Here is a 17,455-nt window from a genome sequence, read left to right on the forward strand (position 1 = left end):
TTATGAAGTTAACCAAATTACTCCCGCTCTTCTTTTATTACATTTTTTCCTAAAAAGTGAAAATTACTCCACGTCTAAGAATCACGTGATTCATTTCTTCATTCATCGTTATATACTGATTTAATGGGCAGTTGATATATCTAAAATTTTAGTAAGACGGTAGATAATGCAGACGAAATAAACAAGGAGTGATTTAACAATAAATAAGTTACATTTCTGCCAAAACTTTGAACCTCGGCACGAAGAGTTATTGTTGGCAATTCCCTGTCAGGATTTGCGACTCATATGAGGTAAGATTTCCATATCCGGTTAACTCCCACAACGCGCGAAATAAAACTTTCCTTGAATAATGTCATTTCAGCCTCGTTTGTTTCATGACACTTCGGTGTAACAAGATTCTGCACTTTATTCTTGGTCGTACCATGGTGGAGAGAGAGAGAGAGAGAGAGAGAGAGAGAGAGAGAGAGAGAGAGAGAGAGCTATGAATCTCTGATATTCATATTAAAATGTACTTATTCTTCATATGATGTAATTGCAATATATATATATATATATATATATATATATATATATATATATATATATATATATATATATATATATATATACATATACACACACATTATATACTTAGTGTTTTGACTGTGTTTTGACTGAAACTCTACAACTAGGGCATTGGCTTCCGATTTCTTCATCAGTATAAACAGTAAAATCTACGATGTAGCGAGTCTATGCATCGATTATTACCATAATATAACTCAATTACAAACTTAGCAACCTATATTACTTGATATAACTGACTTGTATTTCATGGGGGGCGGGGGGAGGATAATCCTGACTACTCTTTCAAGGATCCAAGTCTCTCTCTCTCTCTCTCTCTCTCTCTCTCTCTCTCTCTCTCTCTCTCTCTCTCTCTCTCTCTCCTTTGTCTGCGGAATACTTTTTAAATGTTTTATAAAAAAAAATCAGATTAAAAAATACTGTTTATTCAAACTTACTTTCTTTTGGCACCCCTTCAGTGCACATTCTCAAAGAGACTCAAAATGCATTTGACATTCTAGAGTTAATTAGGCTTGTGTCTTCTCTCTTTTAATGAGCAAAACAACGAGTGATAAGAAATGAAAAATGAAAGCAAATTAAGGTTATTATCATTGTTATACATTACCATAGAATTAACTTTAAAGTTTAAGAAACCCGGGGTCTATATTGTTCAAATTTCCCGCTCTGAACTTCCTGTGAAATTCTAATAGAAGAAGATTCTTGGGTTGTTTGGACGTGACTGTCATTGTTAGTGCAGAACTGAAAACGCCTGAAAATCGAGCTATCCGCCGGCTGTTTCTGTGTTTCCTTTCTTGATACAATTGTGGTGTTCACGGAACTTTCAGTGACTACCCTATTACAGTGTTTTATGCATAAAATCACTAGGCTATGTATCTTAGCTGAGCAAGTTCAATGGTTTTGAAGCATAAATGAAAGTTCCCAAATTTTTCATGGCCGGTCATGGTTCCTTCGGTGATATACAGATCCGATGTTCATGGAACTTTCAGTGGCCGTCCTATTATAGTGCGTTTACATGAAATATGTGAGTTTGACTATATGGTATGACTATATAACTAGGCTGAGAAATTTCAGTGGGTTTTGAGGAAAAGCGAAACTGCGTTAGTGAAGGGTGACTGGTTATAACAGCTTTCATTCAGCGCCCCGAGCCACAGGTAAATGCATAGGCTAGTTTTGATACTTCGATAACAACTTTGTGTGGCACAATTACTTGGTTTTATGGTGATGCATATGGTGAGTGACTGTCTATAACCTGCCTTGGTTTATATCATATCTTAAATGATAAATACATGATTAGTCACTTCCACATGTTCGTGGACCTGAATAGCGGGAACGTTGGGGGCTTCCTATCCAGGGTTAAGCGTTTAGGTAGATAAAAGTCATTTAAAAAGTTTCTTTTTCACTCGCTGTCAAACTCCAGTTCTTACGCACGTGGGCCGAGTGTGTTCTGACCATTTGGAGTGTGTGATCAGCTGAGAAGGATCACAGTCTGGTTTCTTGCTGATCTGCGTTCTGATTGGCTGAACGGCCCTCTTAGAGTGACAGGATGTAAATAATCCTTCCCTTTGGTTTGAATGTTATGCCAGTGCTTAGAGAAAGCTTTTTCTCTTTTCTGGACAATATCAAAGTTTATTGTAATTGCTACTTTTTTTATTTAATTTTGAAGGGAAATGCCCCTTGGTGTTAGTGACAGGGAAGGGAATTCACCTTGGCTTTCAGTAGTAAGTTCAGGAGGGGTTTTAGTACGTAGTGCTTCCTCCAGTAACTTTTAAAGTACGAACATCGATTACGATAGTAAGGAAAATTATGATAGTGAATATGGTATAATTATAGAACAGCTCTGCATGAGGTAGTACCTTGGAAATTGACTTTTCTATAGCATTTGGTTGTTTATCAAGAATTTGCTGTTATTTTTTGGCAGCCAACTGTAATTAACCTGAGAACTGGTATGTTATTGTATGCTGGCCATCCTAGAATGTATCATGCATGTGCAGTGTTATAGGGGAACTTCTGGGGGTTCCAGGGGTACAGATCCCCCCGGCTAAGTAACATGACCTACTACGTTTGGTTAGGTTAGGGTACGTTAGGTTAGTATAGTTCCTTTTACAATAGGTGTCCTTTGCCAATCTCCTCTTGAACATATGGCTCCGTAATGACTTGGATATGTGCAGAACCATTCCATAACAACAACATGACAGTCAGGTCTTTCTCCTAGTGAGTTCCCCCACCCAAAATCCCGTTCCCAAAGGGTCCCCAGCCATGTTGGATAGAGATATGAGGTTAGTAATAATTGACTGACAATAAACAACACCACCTCCTTCATCAGCAACACTAAAAGTATAGGAAAAATCAATTTCCAAGGTATATAATGGTCTGTGCAGAGCTGTTCCATAGTTTTACCAAGAATTTAAAGGTGTTAGTGATCCCCAATAGCCTAGCCTAGCCTATATACCAACTGAAGAAAGTCTTCATAGTGACCATTATGTTGATGTAAGTGATAGCCTGTTAACAGATAGCCTAGTGAGGACCACAATGGTAGGGGTTTTATTTTGTAATCAACATTGTCTAAATTGTAATTAGGCTAAATCATTTGGGCAGTTAGATTAGTTTATGGCAACATGAAGTAGACTGCCATACTCTTGGCTAAGTCCACGGTCTTTCATAAATTTCCATGTTTTAGGCTTGGATGACTTCACCTGAATGCCACCCTACTAAGGCTAGTTTTGATAAACTGGAAGACTACTTTTAAGCCTTTCCAGTTCAGTAACGAGACTACCAGTTTATGTGCAATATGGGTGCCCAGTTAGTACCAGCCCTTTGAGGGTCAATATAAAAACATAAACAAATGACGGTAAATATAGTAGACATACATGAAAGATATAAACCTAAATAAATATATAAAGAAAAGGCAGTAAGTATCCCGGTTGAACGACTAGCTTGAGCTAGGCTGGGATAGTAGTTTTCAGTTTTACCCTAGTTTTATCCTAAACATTGTTTCAAACCCATCTTTAGCTGTATGGGAAGCACAAAGCCATCAGCATTGTGTGGCATCTTGATACTAAATACACAGTTGGCTGGCTGAGTAGTGGTAAAGAGTAAGCAGTGATAAAAGCTATTAACTAGGCCTAATCATTGGTGTGATATTACACTGGAGTTGTATTCCCACTTTTCAGCCAAGGAAGTATTGTGTATTTTTCATAAATGTAAGTTATGCTTTGTGAAACTTGTGAAAATAGTGTACACTTAATTTAAGCTAATATACCATTATTGTAATGGTTAATCTTGTAGTAGTTCTGAGTGTTATATATTGTATGTTTAATAGTTTTCAATGTTGTACTTGCAGTTTACAAGATGAGGTGACCTGAAACCACAAACTCTGGGAGCATTAGAAACTTTAAGATGCTCAAGCAGTAAGTTTCATTGATGGTTTTATATTTTTCTGAACTTTGTCAGAATTTTTTACATATTTTGTTCTTGACATCTTTCTTTATATATTCTAAGTTGTCCAGATCTGGTGTGGAAAAAAAATAGTATATCAGGTATATTACATTCTTGATAGTATTCATAATGAGTGCTACATTTTTTATATTATCCATAATGGGTATTTGACATGATGATAAAATAATATTTTTTTTTTTTTTTTTTTTGCCAGGACATCCAGGATGGGGTGAAAAATCAAAGGCCTGTGGATTTATTTTGGACTGCATTTGCCAAACCCATATGGTAAGATCTGTGCCCTTCAGTTAAAGTATATATATGCTTTGTAAATGTGTTTATAGTCCTCCTACATATTTCTGAGGAATCTTATATATAAAAGTGAAGTTTGTAAGTTTGTATGTGTTTGTATGTTTGAAGTCCAAACTGCTTGACCAATCCAGACAAAATTTGGCATGTGGCCATCATTTGAGCCACCTTAGATGAAAGGGTAGGTTTCAAACCCATACCCCTGCCCCTTCCACTTCTCCCATCCCCATTCCCCAATCCCCCTTCCCTTTGTAACTTATGTGGTAAATAAACTCATTTCATGTACTCGAGACCATAGAAATATATTATTGAAAATGGTTTTCAGTCACCACTGTAATACCTGGATAAAAGGGACAGACAGCACAGAAATATCTTGATAAAAGGGACAGTCACCACAATAATATGTGAATAAAAGGGATAGTCACCACAGTAATACCTGGATAAAAGAGACAGACAGGACAGTAATACCTGGTTTAGGTGACAGACAGCACAGTAATGCCTGAATAAATGGGACAGTTACCACATTAATACCTGGATGAGGGGGACAGACAGCACAGTAATAACGGGATAAAAGGGATAGTCACCACAATAATACCTGGTTAAAATGGACAGATAGCACAATAATACCTGGTTAAAAGGGACAGATAGTACAGTAATACCTGGTTAAAGGGGATGGACAGCATAGTAATACCTGGATATAAGAGACAGACAGCATGGTAATTCCTGGTTAGAGGTGACAGACAGCAGGTAATATCTGGATAAAATGGACAGTCACCACAGTAATACCTGGATAAAAGGGACAAACAGCACAGTAATACCTGGTTAAAGGTGACAGACAGCACAGTAATATCTGGATAAAAGGGACAGTCACCACAGTAATGCCTGGATAAAAGGGACAGTCACCACAGTAATACTTGGATAAAAGGGACAGACAGTACAGTAATACCTGGTTAAAAGGTACAGACAGCATGGTTAAAAGGTACAGATAGCTTTGTAATACCTGGATAAAAGGAACAGTCACCACAGTAATACCTGGATAAAAGGGATAGACCGCACAGTAATACCTGGTTAAAAGGTACAGACACCACAGTAATACCTGAATAAAAGGGACAAATCAGCTTTGTAATGCCTGGATAAAATGGACAGTCACCACAGTAATACCTGGATTAAAGGATAGATAGCATGATAATACCTGGTTAGAGGTGACAGATATTACAGTAATACCTGGAATAAATGGGACAGTCACCACAGTAATTCCTGGATTAAAGGGATAGTCACTGCAGTAATACTGGATAAAAGGGACAGCCACCACAATAATGCCTGGGTAAAATGGACAGTCCCCACAGTAATACCTGGATAAAGGGAACAGATAGCATGATAATACCTGGTTAAAAGGGACAGATAGCACAGTAATACCTGGTTAAAGGGGACAGATAGCTTAGTAATACCTGGATAAAAGGGACAGTCACCACAGTAATACCTGGATAAAAGGGACAGACAGCACAGTAATACCTGGTTAAAAGGGACAGATGGTACAGTAATACCTTGGTGAAAGGGGACAGACAGCATAGTAATACCTGGATAAAAGGGACAGTCACCACAGTAATACCTGGATAAAAGGGACAAACAGCACAGTAATAACTAGTTAAAAGGGACAGATGGTACAGTAATACCTGGTTAATGGAGACAGACAGCATAGTAATACCTGGATATAAGGGACAGTCACCACAGTAATACCTGGATAAAAGGGACAGACAGCTTAGTAATACCTGGTTAAAGGTGTTGGGCAGCACAGTAATAATCTGGAGAAAAGGGTGAGACAGCACAGTAATAACTGGTTGAAAGGGATTGACAGTGCAGTAATACCTGATTAAAGGGGACAGACAGCATAGTAATACCTGGGTTAAGTGGACAGTCACCACAGTAATACCTGGATAAAAGGGACAGACAGTACAGTAATACCTGGTTAAAAGGAGTAGACAGCACAGTAATACCTGGTTAAAGGAGACAGACAGCATAGTAATGCCTGGATAAAAGGGACAGTCACCACAATAATACCTGGATAAAAGGGCAGACAGCATAGTAATACCTGGTTAAAGGTGTCAGACAGAACAGTGATACCTGGATAGAAGGGACAGACAACAGTGATATCTAAATAAAAGGGCAGTCTCCATAGTAATTTTAGGATAAAAAAGGACTGTCATCACAGTAATACCTGGATAAAAGGGACAATAGTACAGTAATTCCTGGATAAACGGAATAGTCACCACATTAATACTTGCCAGTTCACCCATGACTGTTCAAAGGGTGAACATTCATATGAAAAAGGTAGAACTCTCAGTTGGACTGTCAACAGAAATTCCTCCCTTTCTTCTTCTTCCTCCTCCTCTTCCACCTCCCTCTTCCCTCCCCCTTCCCCTCTCCCTCCCTTTTCCCTTCCCCTCTCCCTCCCTTTTCCCTTCCCCTACATGTAGACTATCATTCAAATTTTTCCCAGGCAGCACCAGATTGGTCAGCTAGTATGAAATATTTCAAAGAAATGCAATTTGAGAACTAAGTACAGGAGTAAAGATAAACACTCTGTTATATATGATGCTTTGTATGACTAGCTCATAGAGTTAATCTGGTTTTCATGCAGTGAGATTATCCTTTAATGAAAGCTTTTCCTAGAGGAGAAATGTGGATGCAATATAGTGTCACATTCTTTTATGGGTGATGTATGTAGAATAAAAAAAAATGTTTTATTTTTGCAAGATCTATGTATTAGGTAGAAGCATATTAAAATTTGGGGAACTGTGACCTCCATTTTTTTTGTTGAAAATGGTCCTGCGAAAATTATTCATCATTGGTAAAGGTTGCAGGCCCTGATACATTTGATAGTCTCTTTAATATTGTAGAAGTGGTAAAAAGGTTAGCATAGGTAAAACGATGGATCAGAGAGCTTTCAAGAATTAGAAAAGGGATAAGTGGGAAAAAATATTAGGTGGGAAGATCTTTCATGTCCAGGAAATAGAGTGTGTGCAAGAAACAGGTGAATGTCATAGTGTGTGTTGACACAGCAGATGTGATGACCCTTCTTGTGTTGGTGTATGAAGCAGCTAATAATGAAATGTTTTGTACCATGATTCATCTAAGATTCAGCAGTTAGAGTATGACTGTTGAAGTTAGAGAGATGTCTTAGTGTTGAAGAAAAATATTGCTGTTTTCATGTTTTACATTTGTCTTTCCATTTCTCTTCTATTCTTGGCCATTTTGTTTTGTAAGTTAATGTTATGAGTAAGTTTAATTGGGTTTCAAGACATTTTGAAGAGCCAGTTCCCATAGCCAGTTGGAATATTTCTTGATTGGCTGTGCCCCTTAAATATATGAGATGCATGTCATATGAGAAATTCCATGTTATCACCCAGACCTCCTCACATGTGCCGCAGGTTGCTTGTGTCCCCTTGAAACAAGGCTTATTTTCATGAGTGCTTAGAAACTTGTTTAGCTTGAGATATGGTTAAAGCTTATTGTTTGGTTTCTTGATAGTGTTGCTGTATGTTTTTAGGGGATCTTCGCTTCTTTGTAGTTTGTAAAGATTTGCAAAAACATTAGTGTTGTAGAGGCATCTTCACTCCTGTTTATTAGTGTTGGTATTCAGTTGGGGAAAAGAACAATGGTGCCTGACCCATCAGAGTAGCATTTAACCTTTTGTAATCTTTGTAGCAACAACCACCATCCATAGCACAGCTAGGAAGTTTGTTTCATAGCTATGAAGTACATAAGTATAAGACTTCTGGTATAAGGCAAAGTGACTTCAAGGGACCATGGGCTGGCTCTCTTTAAACAAGTAGTGTATAGTTATTCCAGAGGTAGAGGAAAGTTATATGGAACATCTCTTTATCAACAGCAAATCCTTATGTCCAACAAAATAAGTCATATTAGTAATAATTATTGGTTAACATCTAATTATCATGGATCTTTGTCAGTGTTGTTCCTTATTCTCATGACATTTCAATCTTTATCCTGTGCTCCCCTCTTACTTTTATTGTCCTTTTGTATGGTTATGTATACAATCCATCCGCAGTGTTGTGTGATACACTTTCTGTTCACTACTACCGTACATTACTTAAACATGGATTCTTCTGTGGTCTGTTTGGATGTTATGAATAGTTTTTGTGTTGTCAAATTTTTCGTCTTCATATTCACCAGCTCTGTTAGCCACTCTTCTATTAAGGTCAGCACCAATACATACTGAAACCTTCCACTTGGCTGAACTCAAGGCCTGCCCTATGAGAGCTAGATAAATTAGCTTAGCAGTCTGGTTAAAATACTTACAGTAATTCCAATTTTCTCTTCTAGTTCTCCCTACAAGTGGGTACCTTGTGTCATTCCTTACACAGCTTAACTTTAGTAGTACCAAAGATGTTGTGTAGCATCCTTTCATTGGCTTGGTAGCATTCTCTTTTGGCTATTCAACTTGAGTTTTATTTATCTTCAATTTTCCCTCCTTTTTAAAGACAAAAATCCACTTATGAGATGCAAAATAGGACTTTCTGAGGCCTTGTCAAGTGTATTTGATGATTATAATCTTGAGTGAAAGCTTCGTTGCCTGTGCATTCATACAGTCTGATAAATTGGCTCTCCATCATTATATCAGTGGACTTTTACAAATCCAGTCCTGTTTCTCCATATTCTTTTTCCTCTTCCTCCACAGTAAATAAGAAAACAAAGATTTATCCTCTCTTGACATGTGCTAGTTCACTTCCTTTGTTTTAATGTTTGAATGGGAGTAACATAATACTGTATAGTGTTTGGCCTGTTATATTGAGAAAACACATTAAGATACCTTTATCAGTTACTCTCCACAAAATTGCATATACTGTATTTTGATATGCTGACATATGTATCAATTGTGTGTGATCACATGAACGGTTTGATTTAATTTTAGGGAAGAGTTTACTATTTTTTGTCCAGTAAGATACACACATGTTTGGGAACATTGTTTTCCTTTGCTGTTTTTGAAGACCAAAGGTGGATTATCCAGGATGAGGTCTGATTTTAGTGGTTGATGTTTCTTTTTTGGGGAATCCCTTTGCCCTACCTCCTAGATGCATGTATCCCTTGAAGGTGTCTAGTGCTGAGTAGAGGAATGCACTAAGCATTATTCACCACAATCTGTTCACTAGTCATTATCTCCATTGCTTTAAGTTTATACAATTTATTTACTAGCCTATCACCACGATTTCAAATAGTTGCGGGAGATGTAAGGAGTTTATACCCGAAGCTTCATGATTTTGTATATTTTAGGTTTCATCCATTGTTTATGCTGTGATAATATATGTTTGGCGAATCTCATTTTGATGCCATATTTTTCCTTCCAGAAATGGGTGGATTGTTCCACAGCTGTACATGTTCAGATGGTTTGAGACAAGACTGTTTCTTTTCTGCCAAAAAATGGTAATTATGATTTAGAATGAGACTGCTTATTTTTGTATGTTCACTGTTGTTATCTTTGTAGCCCACAGTTTTACATTAGCTTCTCCTGGACTTCCTACATGAGTATTGCCCTCTCTGGGTTAATTTTTATTTATATGTTTTTCAGTAAATATTTCCAAAAATTTTCATATATCAGCAAATTCATGGTCATTTAGAGGACTGTTTTTCTTGTATCATTGCCTGTTTTCTGTTTTTATTTCCATCTGTTTCCTCTCTTCCAACATGACTGTCAACTTTTGCATTTTCTCTATTTCAGTTTTTGTCCCATTTAAGAAAAACCCTTCTGGCCAGTAGTATGGTAAAGGATACGTTTGAATGATTGATGATCTGTCTGTTGTGAAACTACAGTATATAATTTGAAAGGAATACTATACTGTAGATTCTTAGATATTTAAGTAGACATACTTTTAATCAGATCCTTTATACAGGGGAATATTTAAGTGCAGATCAACACAGGTAATGGCTGAGGATGCTACAGAACATCCAAAGCTGTAGCCATTATGATCAGATCAAATATATCTGTTGCTATAGGTGATTCTAGCATCACTGAATCCCACCATTTTTAACGAATGATAGACATAGGATTAAACCCCCTTCCGTATCATTGTGACATTTTGCAGTTCAAGTCAAGTGCTACTTACAAGTCATTTTGCATCATATTTGCCCACGGATATTAGATGAACGCCCCTTGACCCAGTGCCCATTTGTATAGTATGAAATATTTATGATGGACACTTTATTTTATGGTTACCTTTGATTATAGCCACCAGCATAACCATTGAAGAAATCTTTCTAGTCTGTGTTTTAAATTTTTTTTAGTTGTTGAGATATGGGTATATTGGTTTGAATTTATGTAGGAGCGATGTGTACGGAGGCTCGTATGATTTTTGACAGTTTTCAAGACGATTTTTCAGGGATATCTGTGTACCTAGGTGTGAGCGTATTGCCTGATCTTTGGTAGTACTCGGTATTGATTGCTAGGTTCGTTCACTTACTATTCATTTTCCCTCCCTTCTCAGTTAATTTACTTCATTTTCTAGGGTAGGACATAATAATTTTGCTGTGGAGCAAACCCTACTGAATAGCTCTGCCAGAATTGAGGATTTCAAAAATACACATGTCCCATTTCATCTGTTTTCTAATGATAATCTCAAAGCTTCAGGCAATCTTTGAAGTATCTCTCTCTCTCTCTCTCTCTCTCTCTCTCTCTCTCTCTCTCTCTCTCTCTCTCTCTCTCTCTCTCTCTCTCTCTGTCAGTTGGAACTTCCCTGATGGGATGCTTGATCTTACCACATTTTTGTATGTGGTTAAGGGGACTGATTTAAGGTTCCATTCAGTACCCCCTCAGTTTCCCAACAGCTTCAAGGCCTTATATCCTTTGCTCATCATTCGTTTCACAGGATTGCTTTCCACAGTTTCATCTTTTTCATCAGTGGTGTTTTAGTTAGATGTGGAAAGTCAGTTCTCTACAATCTCTGGTATTAAGTACTTCCTGACTGAATTCCAGTATGGTTCAGGAATTCTTGTATACCCTTTTTCTCAAAATAATCTTGGCCTTCCTTCCTACAGGACAACAAAGTTCTTCTCAAAACCCCAAACACATGGTATTGTAACTTCTACGACAGCTTCTCTTAATAATTTCTCTCTCTGGCCCAAGGCCAGGGTCAGCTGTCAATCTGAAACTTTTCTCAGCTGCCTCAGAACCTTTTCTGATACTTATGTAAGTTGTCCCTGCGATCTCATTTCTCTATATCTTTGTCTCTCTTTCTCCTCTCTGCATAGGTAACATCAACATACAACTCTTGAAGCATTGGTCTCAGAGAGTTAAATCTCTTGAAATCTTTGTAGAGAGGCTTTTAAGACTGTAGTACCACGAAATTAATTCATATCTATAGTTAATTTTGAAATAGAGTCTGTGAGGTGTTGAGACAGCAGTATGCATGGAATACTAAAGCATGTTTTTTGCCTTCCAGGTAGATGTGGCATGCAATTATGAAGACAGGAAGAAAAATTTTCATCACCATCCCAAACATCAAAACACAAGATTCATATGTGTGAACATGGAGATTGAAAACACCACTAAATTTTTGTCATCATTTTCCAACATGGATATGGCAAAAATTTGTCGTATATGAAAATCTGAGGAATACAAGCAACTTTATTCCCATCAAGAATGAAAAATACATTGTACATTGTGTTGTCTCTTAGTAACATTGTATTTTGCTTGTTATATAATAAGTTGTATTTCATTATTTTTTTTATTTACGGTATCACAGATAATTTTAGGCATAATTCCAGTGACTGTTGATTGTAATGTTCCCTGGGAAGACACTGCATGGATCTGACTGTAATATTTTGCATATGTTTGAATGCCCAACAAGAGCAGATGCTGCTGGAACTAGCTAGACAATAGTTAGTGACAGGTGAGGCCTTGCTGCTTTAGAGCGAGTCCTGTATTTCACACTCCTACATACTTTCCTGCAAGTGATTTGCGTTGAGAATGCCATTCTGACCGACTGTATCACGTATCTGTCTGGTGGGATATGTCTCAAGTTGCCCTTTTATTCTTAGGTTTAAGCCACTGGTGTCAAAATTTAGAAGTCCTCTTGTTAATTTCATTGGCATGTATATCTGTGTAAGTGTTGAATGGCTCAGCTCAGGTGAGGTTAGTTACTGAATATAAATTCGAGTACAGTACTTTAGTAGCGTTTGAGTATATCAGGGTAGGAGGGCATGTGTTAGTGAGGCAGATAAATACTTCATCTGCCATTTCCCTTCTAATCCTTTCCAGCCAGTACTGTAGGACACATTTTTGACTTCTTGTTTCTCTGTTGTGTTTTGTTTGTTATGCTAATTATTCATCAGGCCCTTGGAGATAATAAGTCCAGCCTGAAGTTCATGACTTCCTACTTTAAGGCATAAATCTGTTACTGTTGGTTTTTCTTCCACACACATTGTGGCTGTCTTTGGGGTTCTGTTGTTGCACCCACTTCTCCTCATTATCGGTTAGACTTACACCATCCTGGTTACCTCTTCCCTGCCGTTGATTTGTCCGCTGTGATTGTCTCCTTTTACTGTATAGTCCTTGTCTTGCAATTTGCACGTAGTCTAATTTATCTCTATTCATTTACTGTCTCTGTCTGTGGCTATGTGAACATATAAATGCAGATCCCAGTCTTTACTGTACTTGCAAAGTTGAAGATTCCAAGACACCTAAAGACATCTTTCTTTGTCTGGTCTCACCCACTTCTTGATTTATGGATTCATTCTTTCATCCTAGTGATTCTGTTGTAAAGACAGGTAAGACATCCTTTTATTGCAGATCCATATTTTTCCTTTCATTTCTACCTTTCTTCATCCTCCACTTCTCCACCTCTAACTGTGATTCCACTCCCTCTTCCTTTATTGGAGATCTTTGCTTAGCAGATGCCTCTTTCCTGCCTCAGCTCAAGAAAAATGTTGTCCTTTTTTGTGTTCCAAGACCATTTCTTGACTGTAGTAGTTAGTTCGTGTTTGGCTGAGTTAATCACTAGATTAATACTCTACTTCAACAGTAGCATTCCCTGCCTCTCTACCTGTCTGGGACTCTAGCTGCTTTAGTTACATATGAGGGGTGCACACACACTGTCTTCTGTGGTCGCGTTTCCTTTCCTTGTACATGATTGTTCCATCACAGCTGCCTGATTCAGCCATTTTATACTTGACTGTCCCAAAGTATTTTACTTCCTTTATGTACTCAACTGCTCCCTTGTTCCCAACTGACCATGTATACCTGACTGTCCCTGACTCTGCTTTGGCATACTCAACTGCTCAGTGTATCTGAAGGATAATGGGTATTTGACTGCTCCATTGTATTTGACAACTTCATTGTAATTTTTCTTTCAATAATTCATGGATAACTGGTGCTCCACAGTCTTGATATTTCAGTAAATTAAAGATAATTAGAGGATGTAAAGAACTAACTGTATTCTTTACTTATTGCAAGAAAATTTTAATTTTGGACATATTTTAATTTGAAGTTACTGTAATTAGATATGGTATTCTAAACCCAAAGGAAGTGTTTGACATGAGAGGGAAGTGTCTTAGCAGCAAAACATTTTTCTTGTGCAACAGCCTACAAGGCTTAGATGTGAAGGGTTTGGTTTTTAAAATTAATTTACCCATCGTATTTAACTGTAGATTTTGCAACATCTACAAATCTTTGGCCATCCCCATGAGGTTCAAGTTGAAAACTCTCAAGGCCTCGTCATTGGGAGGCTGTTAAAAATAAAATTTGTTTTATGGTGCCCTCCTTACACAATGAGTCCTCTGATTATATACAGATATGGTATAGTTTTTACATTCTCCAGTTTGTTCCAACAAGTTTGATGCAAAAGGGCTCCCTTAAAATCTCCAGGTGCCACATTTTGTGTCCTGGTCCTTTTGTCCTATTAGAGTCCTCCAGTTCACATTTATCCTCTTCACATAGAAGAATCCAAGGACAGCATCCAGCATTGTATTTTCCAGCATTCTATTTCTTTCTCTTTTGCTTCATCCCTTACATTTTTTTTTTTTTTTACTTTTTCCCATCCAATTTCTTTCCTAGAAAATATTTTTTTCCTCACTTTGCTGTGTTAAGGGTTTGATTCCCATCCTGCCTCATTTTCACCTTTCCCTTGCTACCAGTCTCCTTTCCATTGTCCTCTTCCCCCTATAGGTTTCTCATTTTCTTCCATCCTTATTGCTTGTTATGTTTAAAAGCTGTTGGTTGTCTAAAAATTGGCTTCTGTAACATAGCCTCCAATAAAGAATGTGTTAGGTCAAGGTCATTAGTTGTTATGGTGTCATTTGGGTTCACAGGCTAACAGCTGCAGATGTATGTTTTTTATCAAACTTTGTCAGAGATCTTGTATTCACATTAGAGACTGACATAATGAACAAGGCTCCCTATGGCTAGTAATATCTGCCCTCAAGACCTAGTTTGATCTTCTGCAAGCTTTGGGTCTTCTAATTCCTATTCATTATTGGCTTTGCTTGGGACTTGAGCTAATTTCATTGAGGAGCAGCTAATTGTGTTAGCGTCCCCAAACAGCGTCCCCCAATTAAAAGTTCATCTTATTTTGTGTTTACAGTTTTACCAGTATGTGAACCTAGTGCAGGAACTCGCTTTTTACACTTAGCTGTTCAAGCATTCTCTGCAGTTTTTCCTGCTTTTGTGAGAGCTCTTGTCATTCGATTTGAGATGGTACAGATTTCATGCTGTAGTGTTTTTTAATTTTGAATAACTTTGGCTCCTGTTCTGTTTTAGTAGTAGGTGTTTATATAGTTTTATTTCACAGTTGGAAGGGACATCACAATGAAGTCACTTGATTTCATCCTTGAATGAATTGGTCTCCCTTAATTGACCCTAGATATTGAATACCCCACGTGACCCAAGGCTGTATGCAGAGAATGCAGGTCAACACTAACAGTTACTCACATCTGATGAGAATGCCCAAGTTCAACCAACACCATCTAAGTTTTGGAAATAAAAAAGTAAATTTTTTCAGACTTCATCATTGTCAGTTTATCCAATTATTTTCAAAAGAATTTCATAAAATAAAATCTAAATTCTATTAAAGATAAATCCTTTTTTTCATCACTATGTGAGATATTAATTTCACTCTGTGTTCTGGTTAAACTAGAAAGTAATGATGATAATATACATTAGATGGAAAGTGTCTGATTCTACTGTAAAGAAAAATATTGAGGTTTCCACTGAAAAACTTAGCACTGGGATGTCATTTTTAACACTTCCTTTGGGATGTTTTGTTTTAAACATAAACAGTAAGTTTTATGAAATTTTTTGTGTACAGTTAGTTATATGAAATTTTATTGTGTACAGTAAGTTGCAGGAAATTTTATTGTTTCACAGTGGAGGTTCTTAATGGCAAAAATACATGATACAAGTTTCAATCCAGTGTGAGTACTGTGCAGTTGCTATTTTTTAGCAGGAAGGAAGAAAGGAAACCTGAAGATGCAAAGAGTTTAATGTTTACTAGTCCTTCCCAAGCATGTTTGAAAAGGCAGAATGAATGGGCACGATTTGCTGTTTCGAAGTGTTTCCTTCCTTTGGTGTTAAAATAATGATTTTTATTTGATTTCATGTGGAAAAGATGAAATAGAATTTTCTGTTTGTCATGTACATTTTGAGTTATTTGTTGTTTTTATTTTAAGATGTTTCAGTTTGTGTAAATACATTTTTGTGTGTGTTTTGTTAACCTCTCTCATAAAAAACCTAACCTGTGATTTTGTGAAAGCCTTCATTGCTAATTTAGACAGAGAGAGAGACAGTTCTGAATTCAAAATGCAGTACAAGCAAAGTGTTAGCAGGTAAAACTTTTCCCTTTTAGGATATCTCATTTCTTGTGGTCTTGTTGTTATGTTCCTTTTTAACAATTGTCAGCTTTTTGGAGGTGTTTTTGTGATGGGTATAAACCACTGGCAGCAGTGATATTTATGTTCTCTAGGGTAGAATGAACGGAAGATCAAAATTTCCATTCCCGTATCGTCTGGCAATCAATGCTGTTAATTTTAATGTTTTTTGTGTTCCTTCTCTGCCATCATTTACACTTGAGTTGTCAATCCTTTTATTTTTCTATCACTCCCCAGTAAATTATCTATTTACCTTTTTGTTCTTAATGGAAGCAGTTTATCTGCAATCTCTGGTGACTGGAAGCAGCCTGTTTAAATTCCTTGGGTAGAACAAGGCTGGCATTTGAATTTGGCTTTAAATGCCTTTCCCCTCCCTTCAGTTGGTGTGTCTGTTTACTCTTCACCACGGATACTTAAAGGTTTAACTCTCTTTTATTAACCCTGTCATCATCCGCTGGTACTGTATTTGGTTTTTAGGTTTGAAGCCTTTCTAAATTCTTATAGTGTATGGCCTGCAAGGTCCCACGTTTCTTTGCACAAATTTATGTCTCTTGATGATGATTTTGTAAGTGTAGACCTATTCTTCGTTTTGTGGCTCACTTGGGGTCAAGTTAGAGCCCTTCGACATGGGGTTGCTTCTTATTGCCAAGTATAACCACCTATCTCTCTCTCTCTCTCTCTCTCTCTCTCTCTCTCTCTCTCTCTCTCTCTCTCTCTCTCTCTCTCTCTCTCTCTCTCTCCTTTTATTCAAGCATTCTCTAGGAAGGTGGTTGCAGTTGTGATATCTGTAACCAGCCTCCAGTCACTCCTCTCTCATTTGGCTATTGTTTTTTTTCCCCAGCCTCTCATCAAGTCTGTGCATAGTTATCAATAATTGTTTTATGGCTTTTCCCCAATTATCGTCAATTTATTGTAAAGAAAGTCTTTTTTTTTTTCTTCATAACCCAGTTGAAATGTAACCAATTTTTTATTCTTGTGATCTCTTCGTTCTGTATAACCCATTACCTTCTGTTACCCCTTTCACATGAACACCATTTTCTTTGGAAGCTTGAATTTCAGGTCAGTGGCCGCTGTGGGCTTGTTCCGTAGGAACAGGGTTCATCTTCTAAATAATGATAAAATACAGAAGTAACTTCACCCATGTGTTGGTGGGAATCTAGTTTAAAATAGCATCTTGGTACAGAGTTCTTTCTCTGAGCTGCGGGAAATGGTGTCTGTTTTCGAATGACTGCTACATCTCGGTGGTTTATTTTGACTTCGAAATAAAACCGCGTAATTTGAG

General features: G+C 37.3%; 1 long non-coding RNA gene across 1 annotated transcript; it reads left to right on the forward strand.

Moving 5' to 3' along the window:
- The first annotated feature begins 1,260 nt into the window (after window positions 1-1,260).
- Window positions 1,261-17,177, forward strand: LOC136842516 (uncharacterized). Its single transcript, XR_010854244.1, has 5 exons — window positions 1,261-1,712; window positions 3,902-3,968; window positions 4,211-4,281; window positions 9,666-9,741; window positions 11,754-17,177. It is a non-coding gene; the product is annotated as an uncharacterized lncRNA (long non-coding RNA).
- The last annotated feature ends 278 nt before the right edge of the window (window positions 17,178-17,455 follow it).

This window comes from Macrobrachium rosenbergii, chromosome 10, assembly GCF_040412425.1.
Source record: "Macrobrachium rosenbergii isolate ZJJX-2024 chromosome 10, ASM4041242v1, whole genome shotgun sequence".
In the NCBI taxonomy this organism is placed as follows: domain Eukaryota; kingdom Metazoa; phylum Arthropoda; class Malacostraca; order Decapoda; family Palaemonidae; genus Macrobrachium; species Macrobrachium rosenbergii.